Source organism: Budorcas taxicolor, chromosome 16, assembly GCF_023091745.1.
Source record: "Budorcas taxicolor isolate Tak-1 chromosome 16, Takin1.1, whole genome shotgun sequence".
In the NCBI taxonomy this organism is placed as follows: domain Eukaryota; kingdom Metazoa; phylum Chordata; class Mammalia; order Artiodactyla; family Bovidae; genus Budorcas; species Budorcas taxicolor.
This window is the reverse complement of record NC_068925.1, coordinates 51485722-51501602: the sequence shown is the minus strand read 5'-3', so window position 1 is coordinate 51501602 and position 15881 is coordinate 51485722. Positions and strand designations below refer to the sequence as shown.

General features: G+C 49.4%; 1 protein-coding gene and 1 non-coding gene across 3 annotated transcripts in view; one reads left to right on the top strand and one right to left on the bottom strand.

Moving 5' to 3' along the window:
* PRKCZ (protein kinase C zeta) overlaps nt 1-15881 on the top strand; it is a 99593-nt gene that overhangs the window by 52193 nt on the left and 31519 nt on the right. The gene's annotated exons all lie outside the window — the stretch shown is intronic.
* TRNAK-CUU (transfer RNA lysine (anticodon CUU)) lies at nt 8576-8647 on the bottom strand. The gene has a single exon. It is a non-coding gene; the product is annotated as a tRNA-Lys (tRNA).

The window sequence follows — 15881 nt, the reverse complement described above, 5'->3', positions numbered from 1 at the left end:
GATTAGGAAGGTATTTTGGGACCACCTAGAGGGTCAAGAGAGGACCATACATCAGCCAAAAAGTGGCAGTGGAGAGGAGAGCCAGGGAGCCAGACAGGGGAGATGGGAGCTGATGTGAGGGTCTTGGGGAAGGGAAGGGGGAGCAGGGGGATGCACCCTGGAGGCTGCAGGTGCACTAGGGGTCTGTGGATACGCTAGAGTCTGGGGGCCTGGGAGCGATGCAGAGGGGTGAGGGTTTAGAGAAGATGAGATGTGACCAGTGAGGAGTCCAGGGCGGGAAGGAGTGATGGCCAAGGACTTGGGTCGGGGGAGGCAGCCCAGCCCGCTGGGTCAGTTCCAGTTAGGAGCCTCACCCACAATCACACCCCTGCCCCTTCATCTGGTTTTGGATCTGCTCCTACAGGCTGGTTCATGCAGCAGAACCATCCTCCTAGCTGCTGCCCCTGTGGGTGGCCCCAGCCCGCATTCTAGGGACACTCGCTCTTGAGCACTGCTTCCCCTCTCCCCCCGACCTCCCCACCCCGGGCTCAGCTTGGGCCCAGCTTGGACCGCAGCCCTGCCTGGGATGAAGCCCACCCTTGCCAGACCCTTTCTGAGCTCTTGCGTCATGAGGTGCAGATCCTCTCCCCAGACCTCATTCCTTATGATTCATCCTCAAACTCAGGATTTACAGAACTTGGCATGTGTGTGTGTCCAACCTGCTGCCCAGCCATCTGTCCATTGAGGTTCCTAAATGTCCACCCAAGTGGAAGAGATCAGCACAGGGTGAAGGGCAGGCTGGCTTCCTTTCAGGGGGGCCGGGAGTACCCCCACACCGGGTTCATTCCATCAGGTCTAATGTGGCTGAAACTGAGTGCCTCCTGCAGCCTGGGGTTCCCGTTTAGTTGGCAGTGTCATTTTCTATTTTTCTGGTCCATAAGATCATGGTGTTTTGGAGAGTCATGGTCTCTGAGGTTGGATGAGGGCTGGCATCCGGGCAGAGGGAAGGTTGGGCGCAGCACAAATGCAGGCATGGAAAGTGGGTGGCTCTGAGGGATGTGGGTCTGAGGTGTAGACAAAGACAGAGAAGGTCTGGGCCATCGATGTTGACAGAGAGATGGGGACCTGTGCCCAAATCTTTGAGGTCAGGATAGACAGTGTTCAAAGTGTGTGGAGAGAGGGGAGGGATGTGGCTGTATGGGCAGCCCACTAACCATCTGTGACCGAGTCAGGCATGACCTTCTGTCCCTCTCGTCTCCCCAGAGGTCAGGTGTGGGGCTGGAAATTCTGACCCTCTAATCATGCCTTGGATTTTGATGACCAGCCCCCACCCTGAAGCCAGTCTCATTAGCTTACAAAGGATGGTCAGAGACTCCTGGGGTCTCAGGAGGCATGTGTCAGGAGCCCAGCTGTGATGACCATCCACCCTCATCCCCGGGCTTTGGGGTCCCGCTCCCTGTCCTCCCCAGCCCTGGGGTCGTCAGAGCTCTCTGCCATCAGGGTAGACCCGTGAGTGGTGTCACATCGTGGCCATGGTCTGCGTTTCCTCTTTGCCCCCAAAGCTGAGCGTCTTCTCGCTTATAGGCTGTTTAGGACCCACTGCTGTCAGCTGCTCCTCCAACTCTTTTCCTCAGTTTCAGATTCAGGTTGTTGAAAAACAACTTAATGGGCCATGCGTCTGCTTCACTGATTCGTAGGAACTCTGTGTGTTGTGTGTGTTTGTGACACTGCTAGCATCTCACTCAGTGGCTTGCCTTTCCACTCTTGAACAAAAATGGACACTGCCTTTACAGTGTGTGCCTTTTGTTAGAGAAGCTGCCCCTGAACCCCAGGTCCTGAGTGTTTCCCTCCTGACAGAATCATAACCCTCGTTAGTCCTACCACACCTGGGAGTAAGCTGTGTATGGGGTGAGGTTTCCCACCCGTGCTCCCTGTGGTGATAGCCAGTTGAGCCAGGACCACTTATAGGAAAAGCATCCTCCTCTCACCACGATTCAGTGATGTCTTTATCATCGACTGTTGTGGGGAGGGGGCCATTTCTGGACTTCTGTCCCTTTGGCCTTTTGCACAATATCACATGGTTTTAACTTGGCTTTATAATAACTCAATATCATGTATTTTTTGTTTTTCTTCAAGGATATCTTTCTTGGTGATGGTTGTTAAGATTTTTTGGGGGGGATGTTCAGTTGCTCAGTTGTGTCCGACTCTTTTTGACCCCATGGACTGCAGCACACCAGGCATCCCTGTCCATTGCCAACTCCCAGAGTTTACTCAAACTTATGTCCATTGAGTGTTCTTGCCTGGAGAATCCCAGGGACAGGGGAGCCTGGTGGGCTACCGTCTGTGGGGTCGCACAGAGTCAGACATGACTGAAGAGACTTAGCAGCAGCATCATGTCCATTGAATCGGTGATGTCATCCAACCATCTCGTCCTCTGTCGTCCCCTTCTCCTCCTACCTTCAGTCTTTCCCAGCATCAGGGTCTTTTCCAATGAGTCAGTTCTTCGCATCAGGTGGCCAAAGTATTGGAGTTTCAGCTTCAGCATCAGTCCTTCCAATGAATATTCAGGACTGATTTCCTTTAGGATGGACTGGTTGGATCTCCTTGCAGTCCAAGGAACTCTCAGAGGCTTTTCCAACACCACAGTTTTTGATGAGAACCATTTTTAAAGTCTGTATTGGATTTGTGACAACACTGCTTCTGGGTTTTTTTGTGGCTTTTTTTTTTTTTGGCATGTGGAATCCAGGGATCAAACCCACACCGTCTGCACTGGATGGCAAAGTCTTAACCCGTGGACCACCAGGGAAGTCCTTCTTCGTTGTTTTTCACTTTTTCCATTTCTATACAAATTTTACAATTGGTTTTAAGTTTTCCAAAACCCAATGAGATTTTTTATTTGGATTACATTTGAGTTCATAGATCAGCATGGGAGAATTGACATCTTTGCAGCCTTGAGGTTTCTGAGCCTTGAACATACACTCAACTCTTCTTCAGATTTTTTCAGTGACATCTGTGTCTTCTGTGGAGCAGTCCTGCACATTTTTTGCTAGAGCACTCCACTGCCATTTGGCCTTTTACGCTGCTTTAAAGGGTGTTCCTTTTATAATTTTGTTTCCTATTTGTTTGCTTATAGAAATATATGGAGAAATACCGTTGACTGTTGATATTGAACCCTTGTCCAGCAACCATGTTAAATTCATGTATTCATCCTAGGACTTTATCTGTGGGTTCTTTTGGGTTTCCTGTGTACACTGCCAGTTCACCAGTGCGTTTTATTTCTCTTTCCAAACCTTCATCTGTTACCTTGCATCATTGGCACTGTTTCTTTCCAAAACACTGTGGAACAGAAGTGCTGACCACAGGCATCCTCTTGTTCTAGATTTCAGTGGAAGATTTTCAGAATTTTGCCATTAAGGATGTTGTTTGCTGAATGACTCTTTTATTCTGTTCCTTGTTGAGGATTTTTATCCTGAATGACACAGAATTTTATCAAAGCGTTTTTTCCCCTTCATCTGTTGACATGCTTTTCTCTTTTATTCTATTAATAAGGTGAATTATACTATTTGACTTTGTTAAACCAAACTTGCATTCCCTTAGTTCATCCTGTTTGGCTATAATGTGTTGTTTTTTCTATATTTTGCTGGATTCAGTTTGTGAACATTTGGTATTTTTTCAACTGTTTATGAGAGAAGTTGACCTGCCACTTTCTTTCTTTCTTTTTTGGTAACTTTGTTTTCACAGTTAAACATGCAGGTTATTTTTGTTGTTCTTTGCAACCCCTTGGACTATGGCACTCCAGGCTTCCCTCTCCTTCACCATCTCCCGGAGCCTGCTCAAACTCATGTCCATCGAGTTGGTGATGCCATCCAACCATCTCATCCTCTGTCATCCCCTTCTCCTCCTGCCTTCAATCTTTCGCAGCATCAGGGTCTTTTCCAGTGAGTCAGCTTTTTACGTCAGGTAGCCGAAGTATTGGAGTTTCAGCCTCAGCATCATTCCTTCCAGTGAATATTCAGGACTGATTTCCTTTAGGATTGACTGCTTTGATCTCCTTGCTGCCCAAGGGATTCTCAAGAGTCATCTCCAGCATCACAATTAGAAAGCATCAATTCTTCAGTGCTTGGCCTTCTTTATGGTCCAGTTCTCACATCCATACATCACTGCTGGAAAAACTATAGCTTGGACCTTGGTCAGCAAAAGTGCTGTCTCTGCTTTTTAATACACTGTCTAAATTTGTCATGGTTTCCCTTCCAAGGAGCAAGCATTTTAATTTCATGGCTGCAGTTACTGTCTGCAGTTATTTTGCAGCTCAAGAAAATAAAATGTCATTGCTTTCACTTTTTCCCTTTCTTTTTGCCATGAGGTGATAAGACTAGATGCCATGGTCTTAATTTTTTTTTAATGTTGAGGTATATTGGCCTTAAAAAATTCATTGAGTTTTTAAATTTAATTCTTGGGAAGATTTATGTTAAGATTAATATTATTTCTAAATTAATTACTTGAATTCACAGCAAAGGTCTGCGAGCCTATGGGAGTTTCCTTTGTGGGAATGTTTTAAATTCTAGGTTTAATTTTTAAAATACAAATTATTCAGATTTTATATTTTTTCTTTTGTCACCTTTAGTAAGTTGTGTTTTTAAGAATATTTTCAAGTCCAAAAGTGAAAAGAAAAAGTGAAAGTCACTCAGTCGTGTCCAGCTCTTTCCAACCCCTATAGATTTGCAAGTCTAAACCATACTTATTGACATAGTGTGTATCTTTATTACCCTTTAGAATATCTTTAATATCCATAGACATTAAATTATTACAGATTTGTCTTCTCTCTTTTTTTTCTAAGGTGCAACTCCTTTTTATTTTTCCCACTCCTGCCGTGTTTAAGCCATTGGTGTTCTACTTTTCTGTGGTAGCATTTTAAATTTAATTGTGTTTCACTTATTTTTTGGTCTACTACTGTACTTCTTACTGAGGTAACTTTGGTTTATAACACTATTACAAGTTTCATGTATATAACATTATGTTCCTACTTTGTTGTATTTCTACAACAGCATGATCACCACCAAAAATTTAGTTTTCATTTGTTATCATACAGTTGATCCCCTTTCCCCATTTGGAGATGTGTTTTTTTTCCTTTTGTTTTCCTTCATGTGTTTTGTGCTTTAGTAGGTGCATACAAATCTAGGATCATTATATCTTCCTTTAAAAGTGACACTTTTATCATCATGAAATTTTGCTCTTTTAGATGAAGAAATATTATTGGCATTTGAGTCTCCTTTGCCTGGCGTCAGTACAGCTATGCCTCTGTGTGTGTGTACGTGTGGCAGGGCGAGGGAGACGTAGTGTTCCTGTGGTATATTTTTTCCATCCTGTACGCTCAACTTCTCTGTGTCATGTTTTGGAAATGGCTCTTATAAACAGAAGTTAATTGTTGTTTTTGACCTAGCATGAAATCCGTATCTTTTAACTGAAGCATTAGTTTGTTTACAATTAATGTTATTCTGGTAAATTACAATTTAAATCTGTCATCTTACTGTTTATTTTATAATTGACCTATATGTTCTTTCTTTTGGCCTTCCTTTCTTGCCTCCTTTTGGTTTAATCAAGTGTTATTTTTCCACCCCCACCCCCACCTTTTATTATATTTGCTAAGTAATACTTAAAAAAAAAAATTCCAGGTACCTTAGGAGTTATACAAAACATTCTTGAAATGTACCTTAAGTTACTCCTTTCACTGTTTCCAGGTAATGCAAGAACCTTACAATGCTTTAGTCTTATTTATGCTCGTATCAATTTCTATGCTGTTGTCATCTTATGTATAAACGCTACTCATATTTTAAGCCCCACAACAACTATTAATGTTGTTTTAAATAGTGTTCATTCAGATTTCCCTTCTCATGCACCCATTTCCTCCTGAAGGACTGTGCTTACCAAGACCATTTTCCTTCCTGAAGTACTCCTTTTAGTATTTCTCCTAACAGAAGTTTGCTGGGTTTTGGTTCTGTGCAGACGTCTTTCGCCTGCCTTCATTTCTGAGGCTGTTTTCTCTGGGTGTGTTGCCCAGGGGGCAGTGATGCTCTCTCTGCATGCCTGGGGCTTGGTCTCTTGGCTGCGGCTGTGTTGCTGTGTCTCTTGGAGACTCGCCTGACCACCCTGTTACTCCCTAGGAGGGGGTGCTTCTCTTTCTTCTCTGGCTGCCTGAAAAATGGTCTTTGGCCAAATTTGTCAAATTATATTAAAATTACTAAATTGCATTTAAATTTCTTGTATTTATAAATGCGAGAAAATCATATCCCATGACCTATTCTTAACTTAGTGTTCAGAGTATGTGAACTCATTTCATCTGTCAGACATGATATTTATTTTACATAATTGTCCTTCTTACACACATGAGCTTCAAAATCTTGGAAGCCAGACTGTATTTTTATAGGTTGAATGCCTTGGCCAAGCAACTTAGTCTCTTTATCCCTTAGTTTCTGTGTGTTTTAGAAAAAATTATAGGATATTTGAAATTTCATTGTAAGTGTGGGTTATGTTTAATGTTATATTTCTGTAAAAAGCTTGAAAGTGAACATCACTCAGTCTTGTCTGACTCTCTCTGATCCCATGGACTGTAGCCCACCAGGCTCTTCTGTCCATGGAATTCTCCAGGCAAGAATATTGAAGTGGGTAGCCATCCCTTTCTCCAGGGGATCTTCCCAACCTAGGGATTGAACTGGAGTCTCCTGCATTGCAGGCGGATTCTTTACCAGCTGAGCTACCAGGGAAGCTTTGGATCTTTGGCTTTCCTATACTGCAGGCAGATTCTTGACTGACTGAATCATCAGGGAAGTCTAGTAAAAAGCTTAGATGGATACTTTTATATAAATGCTTAATAAATACTATCAATGATTTCAATGAAAAGAACAGCCTTCATTCTTCTGTTTCAACAGACTTGAGAAAGAGGGGAATATTGACTTTACCTTGAGATTGTAAGCGTCTCATCTTGGGTGCAGTCTCTTATCTCCGCTGTAAGGTGTCAGCCCAGTCCTTCCAGGTGCTGCCCGGCCCCTCCCCGCTTGCCGCTACCCCCTCAGACTCCACATCCGCATCCCTATCTTCTCACCGGGTCCCACGGGCCCTTTTGCTCTCTTCTGCACTTCCTTCCATCCTGCTTTCCCCTCTCTGTGTGCTGCAGTCTGAATCTTCTCATCTGAAAGTGAAAGTGGCTCATTCGCATCCAGCTCTTTGCGACCCCATGGACTGTACAGTCCATGGAATTCTCCAGGCCAGAATACTGGAGTGGGTAGCCTTTCCCTTCCCCAGGGGATCATCCCAAACCAGGGATCGAACTGGAGTCTCCTGCATTGCAGGTGAATTCTTTACTAGCTGAGCTACCAGGGAAGCTTTGGATCTTCTACTGCCTCTTATTTTATCTAACCTGTTCTTTTTACATTTTTTATTTTTCCATGCTTGGTCTTCCTTGCCTCGTGGGCTTTTCTCTAGTTGCAGTGGGCAGGGACTGCTATCTAGTTGCAGTGTCCCAGCTCCTCACTGCGATGGCTTCTTGTTGCGGAGCACAGGCTTAAGGGTGAGCAGGCTTCTGTAGTTGTGGCATGTGGACTCAAGTAGATTTGGCTCCCAGGCTTAGTTGCTCTAAAGCATGTGGGATCTTCCTGGACTAAGGATCGAACCCGTGTCTCGTGCAGTGTCAGGCAGATTCTTTACCACTGAGCCACCAGGGAAGCCCTAGCCTATTCTTAAATCTGGCCCCTGAATTACTAATTTCAGACACTGTATTTTCACTTTGAGAATGTCTAAAATCCTAGGGTCTTTAGAATTTGACTCCTTTTTCAGTAGATCCAGTTCTTGGGTAAAGTTCTGTCCTTTTTCAATGTACGTTGAATATCTGGATCTCCTGTGAGTCCGTTTCTATTGACTGTTGGGCCAAATGCTCCTGTTTTTTGGCCGGCCTGGTGATTTCTGAATATCAGATCCTGTGTTTGCAAAGCAGCAGGAGCTCTGAGTGATATTACTTCCTCATGAAGGGACTTGATCTCATCCTGGCAGATGGACTGTAGATGGGTCACCTGGTGATGCTGGTCTGTTCCTCATTTTCCTTTAATGTCTTGTAGTAATTGCAGCTGGAAAAGTCTGGGGGGTGACTAGGACCCCAGTCTCCATCTTTTGTCTCCCCAACACCATGAGTCAGCCAAAAATCTCATATTGGGCTTTTTTGTTTTCCATTTAACAGCTGTGTAGCTTCGTTTCTTGGCCTTCTGCCCTGAACTCCACAGCGTAGGACTTGACAGATGCCTCGAAGGGAAGATTGGATTTTAGGTTCATTTCTTCACATTCGCATTTCCTCGGGGACCTTGAGAGAGCCCCATAGTGGGGGTCACCCTGATCCTCCAGTGAGGCTAGGGGGCAGCATCAAACCAGGTGGGTCATTCTTGAGCCTCACAGAGCCAGTGGACTCGCCTTGGCAAGTGTGGGCTCCCTGGGGACCTGTCGCTTTCCCTGCTTTTCCGTTCCCCCGTTTGGAGCGGGACTGGCTATCCTCTTCCTGTCCAATGTTGCTTTTTTTTTTTCTTGCCATGCTGCATGGCTTGTGGGATCCTAGTTTCCCGACCAGGGATTGAACCTGGGCCCCAGCAGGAAGAGCACTGAGTCCTACCCACTGGACCACCAGGAAGTTCCCCAGCATTGCATTTTGGAAACACAGCTTGTCTGGTCTAACAGGTCTGAGCTGGGGCTGGGTGAGGGGTGGGGGTGGGGGTAGATTTCCTCAGGACAAATTACAGCTGAGTGTCACTCCTGCAATTTAGATGATTTTTGATAAGACTGTGGATGTCAGAGTTGCTGCTGGAGAGGAGACTTGGAGCTGTTGGATGGAGTGTTGTGTGTGCAAGAGAAGCATGAATCTGGGGGGACCAGGAGCAGATTGTTTGGGACCAAATGTGACCCCCAAAGTCCTGTGCAGAAGCCCCGTCCCTAAATGTGTGTGAGGCCATGAGGACTTTGGGAGGTAATAGTTGGGGTTGGGGGCCTTATACCCCGTGAGAGGAGACCGTGGGGAGAGGCCATTGTCAGAACCCAGACCTCCAGTCCCCAGACCCTGCTGGAGGCAGCCTGTGGGTCTGTCACATGTCTAGGAGGATTGAGGTGACCCTTCAGGAGGCTTGTCTCTGCTGCTCTGAACCCCAGGTTTTTTTTTTTTTTTAATTTTTACTATAGTCGATTCCCAATGTTATGTTAGTTTCTCATGTACAGCAAAGTGATTTGGTTATACACATATATTTTTTTTCTTTTTCTACTTGGTTTATTATAGTATATTGAATGTAGTTCCCCATAAACCCCAGCTTTTATCTACAGTTGGTTCCCATGAGCTCCGGGCCTCCCTCTCCGCTTGGCCTCCCAGGAACCAGCCTCGTCTCCTGCTCTGACCCGCACATCCGGCTGTGATGCAGGCGCCGTATTCACTGTGGCCCAGCCATTGCTGGCTGACCTTCGGAGGGCTGCATCCCCAGTCTCTGCCCATGATTTCCCCAGGGACACGCGGGGCTCATGTTCTCCGCCCAGAGCTGTGTCTCAGTCGGCCTGGCCCTGTGCTGCAGCCGTGGCCGCAGCAGGTGACGCCGGCCCTGACAGCGCAGGTGGGCCACGAGCGGCTCCAGGCCTTGTGCTGTTTTTAAAGGTGAATCCGTAAAGGAAAGCCTCCAAATAGAGAGAGGCTGGTTCAGTGTGCGCTCACTGGCGGTAGATGACTTGCAAGTCTCTGAGTTTTTCCAGAAACTCTTTGAGAAAACACTGGTCTTGGTCCGCTATTTCATCAAAACTGAACTCACTTCGTGACAGTTTGTCTCTTTGTGATGAAACTTGTTAGAAGGTGGAACTGTTGCAATACCCCACCCCCCAGAATGCCTTTCAGGCTGGGTTTCCTTGCTTTCGCTTGTGCTGGGCCTTCACTGCTATGCGAGCTTGTCTCTAGTTGCGATGAGCGGGAGCTACTCTCTAGTTGTGATGCACAGGCTTCTCATTGCAGTGGCTTCTCTCGTTGTGGAGCATGGGCTCAGTTGCTCCACGGCATGTGGGATCTTCCGGGACCAGGGCTCAAACCCCTGTCCCCTGCACTGGCAGACAGATTCTTTACCACTGAGCCACCAGGGAAGTCCAGGGTTGGGCTTCATAACGGTCGCTAATGGTGTCTGGGGGCAGAGGGACAGATTGAGGAGCCCAGGTAGGTGTCCTGCACCTCCTGGGACCCCGAGGCTGTGACCCTGGTCTCCACCGCCTGAGCCTCATCAAGGTCTTGTTCTTTGATGGAGCATCTGGTCCTGTGACAGCAACTGAGCCGATGGGGACGGGCCTTGGGGTCTTGGTAGCTGTGCTGCCCCGAACCCTGGTGCACGGTGCTGGCCGGGCCCTGGCTCCACACAGAGGTTGCTGTCCTGGCCTTGGGAAGCAGAAGGCTTTGTTTCATTGAAGCATTTCTCTTTACAAACATCAGAACCCTTGTCCTGTACTGGTCCCTCAACACCTTTGCGAGAGCGAACCCACTCTCAGGTCCTCTGCCGTTGTCTTCCCTTGAGGGAGACATGAAGACGTCCTGCCTTGAAGGCCACCTTGCCCCCCTCCCCTCCCCATACTCGGCTGCTCCGTGGCTCCTGCAGCCACTCTCCTGTCCATGGAACTAGAGTCCAGACCTTCAGCTGTTGTGTCCTCACAGGCATGACTCAGATGTCTGTCTTGGCCACCGGGTGGGGGAAATGTCAGGCAGGTGAACTCTGGGGGCGTGTCTCTGCCCCACTGCTCTGCGCACAGGGTGTGGCATTGGGTGGGGCCCCCGCACCTCTTCTCTCTGCTGCATGTGAGGCCCCAGGAGACAGGACATGGTCTGGTCCCAGGCTCCCCGGGGAGGCTCCGTCGTGCACCCTCCCCAGTGCTGCTGGCCCCACTGCTGGCTGGTGCTCTGCAGACCTCTGGGCCCACAGCTAATGGAGCTTGTCCCCACAGCCTGTGTCCAGAGGTGGCGGCATGAGGTGGTTCCAGCCGAGCCCAGCCCCAGTCACTCCATCTTCCCATGGCTGTTGAGGGACTGACTCGCCTTGTCCATGTAGCCAACCATGCCAGGCCCCGTGTCCTTGCTCCGCTGGCCAGCCCGGGTGGCCAGCCTCGGGGAGGGGGGTGTGGAGCCTACAGCCTGATTGGGTCGTTTTGGTCATGTGATGGCCCTAGGCCAGTCACATCCCAGGGTTGTCCTTCTTGGGTTGTGGTAGACCCAGGTGAGATCAGCTCCCCGCCAGCAATGTCAAGGCTTAGGAACCATGTCAGGACCCTGTGAGGGGGGCCAGGCTTCGTGGGAGCCAGCCTGCAGAGGGGACCAAACTGCCACCATCCCCATGTGGCTGGCTTCCTGCCATAGCAGCTCCAAAACCCTTCCCAGTCTGCATTTTTGGCCTTGGGCCCCTTCACTCACCTCTCAGGGCAGTGGGACACAATTCAGAGTAAGAAGCAGGAAGCCATGTGAGAGAGGAAGGACCCTGGAGGGGTGCCCCCCCCATCAGCCCAGCCATATCCTGCTGACTGCTGCCTTGCCCCCATCATGACCTTCAGTGCTGCAGATGGACATGGGTCTGGGTTGTATGGCTCTAGGGACAGTGCCAGGTCCCTCTTGAGACAGGTCACCTGGTGTGCCTAGCAGTGGGCGGCCGGATCCACGGTCAGGTGACACCAGCCCTTGGGGAAAGGCCCACAAGCTGTATGGCTCCATGGGCTTCCTGGGGCTTGTGTCCACTCTCACTGTGTCCCTCAGGGATGCCCAGCCTATGCGGCCACCAGGTTCCACAGCAGCTCCAGACATGTCCCCCAGTTCAGGCCAGCATCCCACCTAAATCCCAGACTTCTTTTTTTCAGATGGTCACGTGCAGCCTGCAGTAGGAGGGTTTTGGTGGAACGTGTGGTTGGTGAGGACAGGGCAACCTGAGTGAATGCCCTGCCTACTGGGGCCTGGATCCCAGGAGACATGACTGCCCCGCAGGAAGCCAGGCCTGGAGGAAGTAGCATTGCTCTGCCAAGGACCCCACCCCCAGCCCAGCCCCAGGGCTGCAGGTACCTCCTAGCTCCCCGGCCTAGCCTTGGGCTGGTCACCGACCTAGAACTGCCAGGGATGCATTCAGGTGACCCAGGTGCCCTGCTGCACATGCATTCCTGCCGTAGTTCTGAAGCTACGGGACTGTCTGGGGGCTATGCTGGCTGGGCCTGTCACCTGGGCGGTGGGTCCATATCTAGCAAAAAGCCAGAGAAGCCTCTGAGAGCATCATGACCTGCCCTGCAAATTCAGCACTCCTCACGCACCCACCCCCGCCGCGCCAGTCTGGGGGCTGCCTGGTTTGTTTCGAGGTCTGTTGCTCTAAGCTCCCTTTTTAAAGTGTATTTTCTTCACCTTGTCAGAGCCCTCATGATGCTAGATTGCCATAGAAACAGAGCTCATTAAAGTTCCCTGCAGCCACCCTAATTATAGAATTCCAAAGACAAGCAGCGAGCTTCTCTGGGGCTGTCTCTGAGGCTGAGCGAAGATACCAGAGTGGCTGAGCCCAGGGGCCATGAGGACTGCAGTTGTTGCCACTCTGTACTCAGGTTGCAGGCACCCTGGAGACCACTGGATGTTCCCAAGTTGGACTGTGGCTTTGAACAGCTCCAACTCTGAACTCAGCCGTGACACAATGACTAAGGTGGAGCCTCCTGATCCCCAAGGACTCTGGGTGGAGCAGCCGCAGGGTCAGCTGGGGTCACCCACCAGGGCTGCTTCTTGTGGAGGTCTTGCCAGCTACCCCCACCCACCCCTGGCTGGTTTTCAGGACTGTTTACCACTGAGACCAGCTGCATAGGAAGGTGGACAGGCAGGGCCCATGGCCAGAGCGGGGGGAAGGGGCAGGTCATCCTCAGTGTGCCTGGCCCTTTGAAGCGCTCCGCACTCGTGCCCTTCTTCGTTTCCTGTTGTGTGGGGTGAGTCAGGATCTGCATAGACACGTGTTCTGCACATGCGTGTGCCCTCCTCCCTTTCCTGTTGTGTGAGGTGAGTTGGGATCCGAATGTGCTTCCGTTCTTCGCTTTCTGCCATTAGAGTGATTCAGTTCAATCACTGAGTCATGTCCGACTCTTTGTGACCCCATGGACTGCAGCACGCTAGGCTTCCCTGTCCATCACCTACTCCTGGAGCCTGCTCAAACTCATGTCCATCGAGTCAGTAATGCCATCCAACCATCTCATCCTCTGTTGTCCCCTTCTCCTTCCTTCAGTCTTTCCCAGCATCAGGGCCTTTTCAGATGAGTCAGTTCTTTGCATCAGGTGGCCAAAGTATTGAAGCTTCAGCTTAGAGTGGTATCATCCGCATATCTGAGGTTTTTGATATGCGGATGTTGTTGAGGTTGTTGATGTTTCTCTCTCCTATCTTGATTCGGCTTGTAATTCATCCAGCCTGGCATTTCCCACATGTGGTCAGCGTATAGGTTAAACAAACAGGGTGACAGCAAACAGCCCTGTCATACTCCTTTCTCGACCTTGAACCAATCAGTTATACCATACAGGGTTCTAACTGTTGCTTCTTGACCCACATCCAGGTTTCTCAGAGGACAGGTAAGATGGTCTGGTATTCCCATCTCTCTAAGAGCTTTCCACAGTTTGTCGTGATCCACACAGTCAAAGGCTTTAGCATAGTTGATGAAACAGAGATAGATGTTTTTCTCAAATTCCCTAGCTTTCTCCATAATCCAGCAGATGTTGGCAATTTGATCTCTGTGGCCTCTTCCTTTTTGAAACCCTGCCTGGACATCTAGAAGTTCTTGGTTCAAATAATGCTAAAGCCTAGTATGCAAGATTTTAAGCATGACCTTACTAGCACAGGACTTCCCTGGTGGCTCAGAGGGTAAAGCATCTGCCTGCAGTGTGGGAGACCTGGGTTCGATCCCTGGGTTGGGAAGATCCCCTGGAGAATGAAATGCAACCCACTCCAGTATTCTTGCCTGGAGAATCCCATGGATGGAGGAGCCTGGTGGGCTATACAGTCCACTGGGTTTCAAAGAGTCGGACACGACTGAGCGACTTCACTTTTACTAGCACAGGAGATGAGTGCAATTGTCTGATGATTAACACATTCTTTAGAACTACCCTTCTTGGGAATTGGGATGAGGATTGACCTTTTCCAGTCCCATGGCCACTGCTGGGTCTTCCAGATTTGCTGACATAATAAATGCAAAACCTTGATGGCATCATCCTTTAGGGATCTGAATAATTCTGCTGGAATTTCATCGCATCCACTAGCTTTATTAGCAGCAGTGCTTCTTAAGGCCCACTTGACTTCGCACTCCAGATTGTAAGTGTGAAATGGAGACTTTCCTAGCAGTCCATTGGTTAAGACTGCCTTCCAGTGCAGGGGGCACAGGTTTGATCCCACATGCCATGCAGTGTCTCCCCCAACCCCCGCTCAAAAAAAAGGTATGGGATTCCCTGCGGTCGCTCATGGTTCCTTACAAGTACACAGGGCTGCTTTCCAGGTGGCAGCGTGGGTGTGGGTTGGACACCCAGGGGCTCCTGTGCCTCTGCTGGGATTGGGGCCGGGGTCTGCACTGCTGGGGCTCTGACATCCCTGGCAGGGATGGGGGTGGTGGATGGTACACCTGAGAGCCCATGTGAGTCAGGTTTTCCAGAGAAGCAGAACCGACAGAACACGTGGAGAGTCGTTATTGTAAGGAGCCTGCTCACAGGGTCATGGCGGCCGCAAGTCAGGCCTGCAGGCTGGAGATGTGGGAGGAGCTGCTGCCATGGTCCAGGTCCAAAACTGTCTGCCACAGTATCCCTCTCGCTGGGGGAAGGCGGCCTTCAGGTCTGTTCAGGCTGTCACCATGGCAGATGAGATGGTTCGATGGCATCACAAACTCAATAGACATGAATCTGAGCAAACACCAAGAGATAGTGAGGGACAGGAAAGCCTGGCATGCTGCAGTTCATGGGATCACAAAGAGTCAGACATGGCTGAGCGACTGAACAAAGCCATCACCTGATCAGATGAAGCCCACCCGTGGGGGGCAATCTGCTCTACTCTGAGGCCATTGACTTAAATGTTCATCTCATCTGGAAGCACCCTCATAGAAACATCCAAGATATTTTGACCACGAATCTAGGCACTGTGGTCCACCCAGCTGATACATGAAATGAACCACCGCATCCCCACCCCCCACTGCCAAGAGATGCCTCCTGAATCCACACTCAGTCTCCCGCTAAAGACAACAGCATGGTCACACCTCTGTCCGACACGTGTCTGTCCTGCATGTGCTGGACATACGCTGACCCCTCCCCCAGGAGGGCTGGTTGTCTTCTGGGGCTTGGAGGACACCACTTCCCTCCCGTCTGCTCAGCACTTCCTCCCTGCTTCTCCCTGAACTTACACACCTGCAACCTCTGCCACCTGGGAGCCGTGTTGCATCTGTCCTGTGGCTCCCCGAGCCCACCCCTCTGGCCAGTGTCCTCCTGCGGTGTGGAGTGTGTGTCTGCAGGCACTGCTCCCCACTGGTCAGGGCACAAGCTGCAGTGGCATGGACATGGTTCCTGCAGCGGGCTCACAGCAGCAGCTGGAGCCTGTGTGCAGAGACAGAGCTCAGTGTTTCTACTAAGATCTGAGGTTCGTTTATAACCATGTCATTGTTGCCACCTCTGGCCCCTCCCTGTGTTTTTACAGTTCCTGTTGTATATTGTTTACTGCAGCCTTTGAGGCACCCCAGGAACATGGGAATCACACGTGTTATGAAACATACGGTGGAGTGGACCTGCACGCCCCTAGCAGTCAACCTGCCCAGCACTGACGCACTGTCCCAGTCTTCTACTTTCTAGGATGATTTCCGTTTATGAACATGCATCCTGAAACATCACAC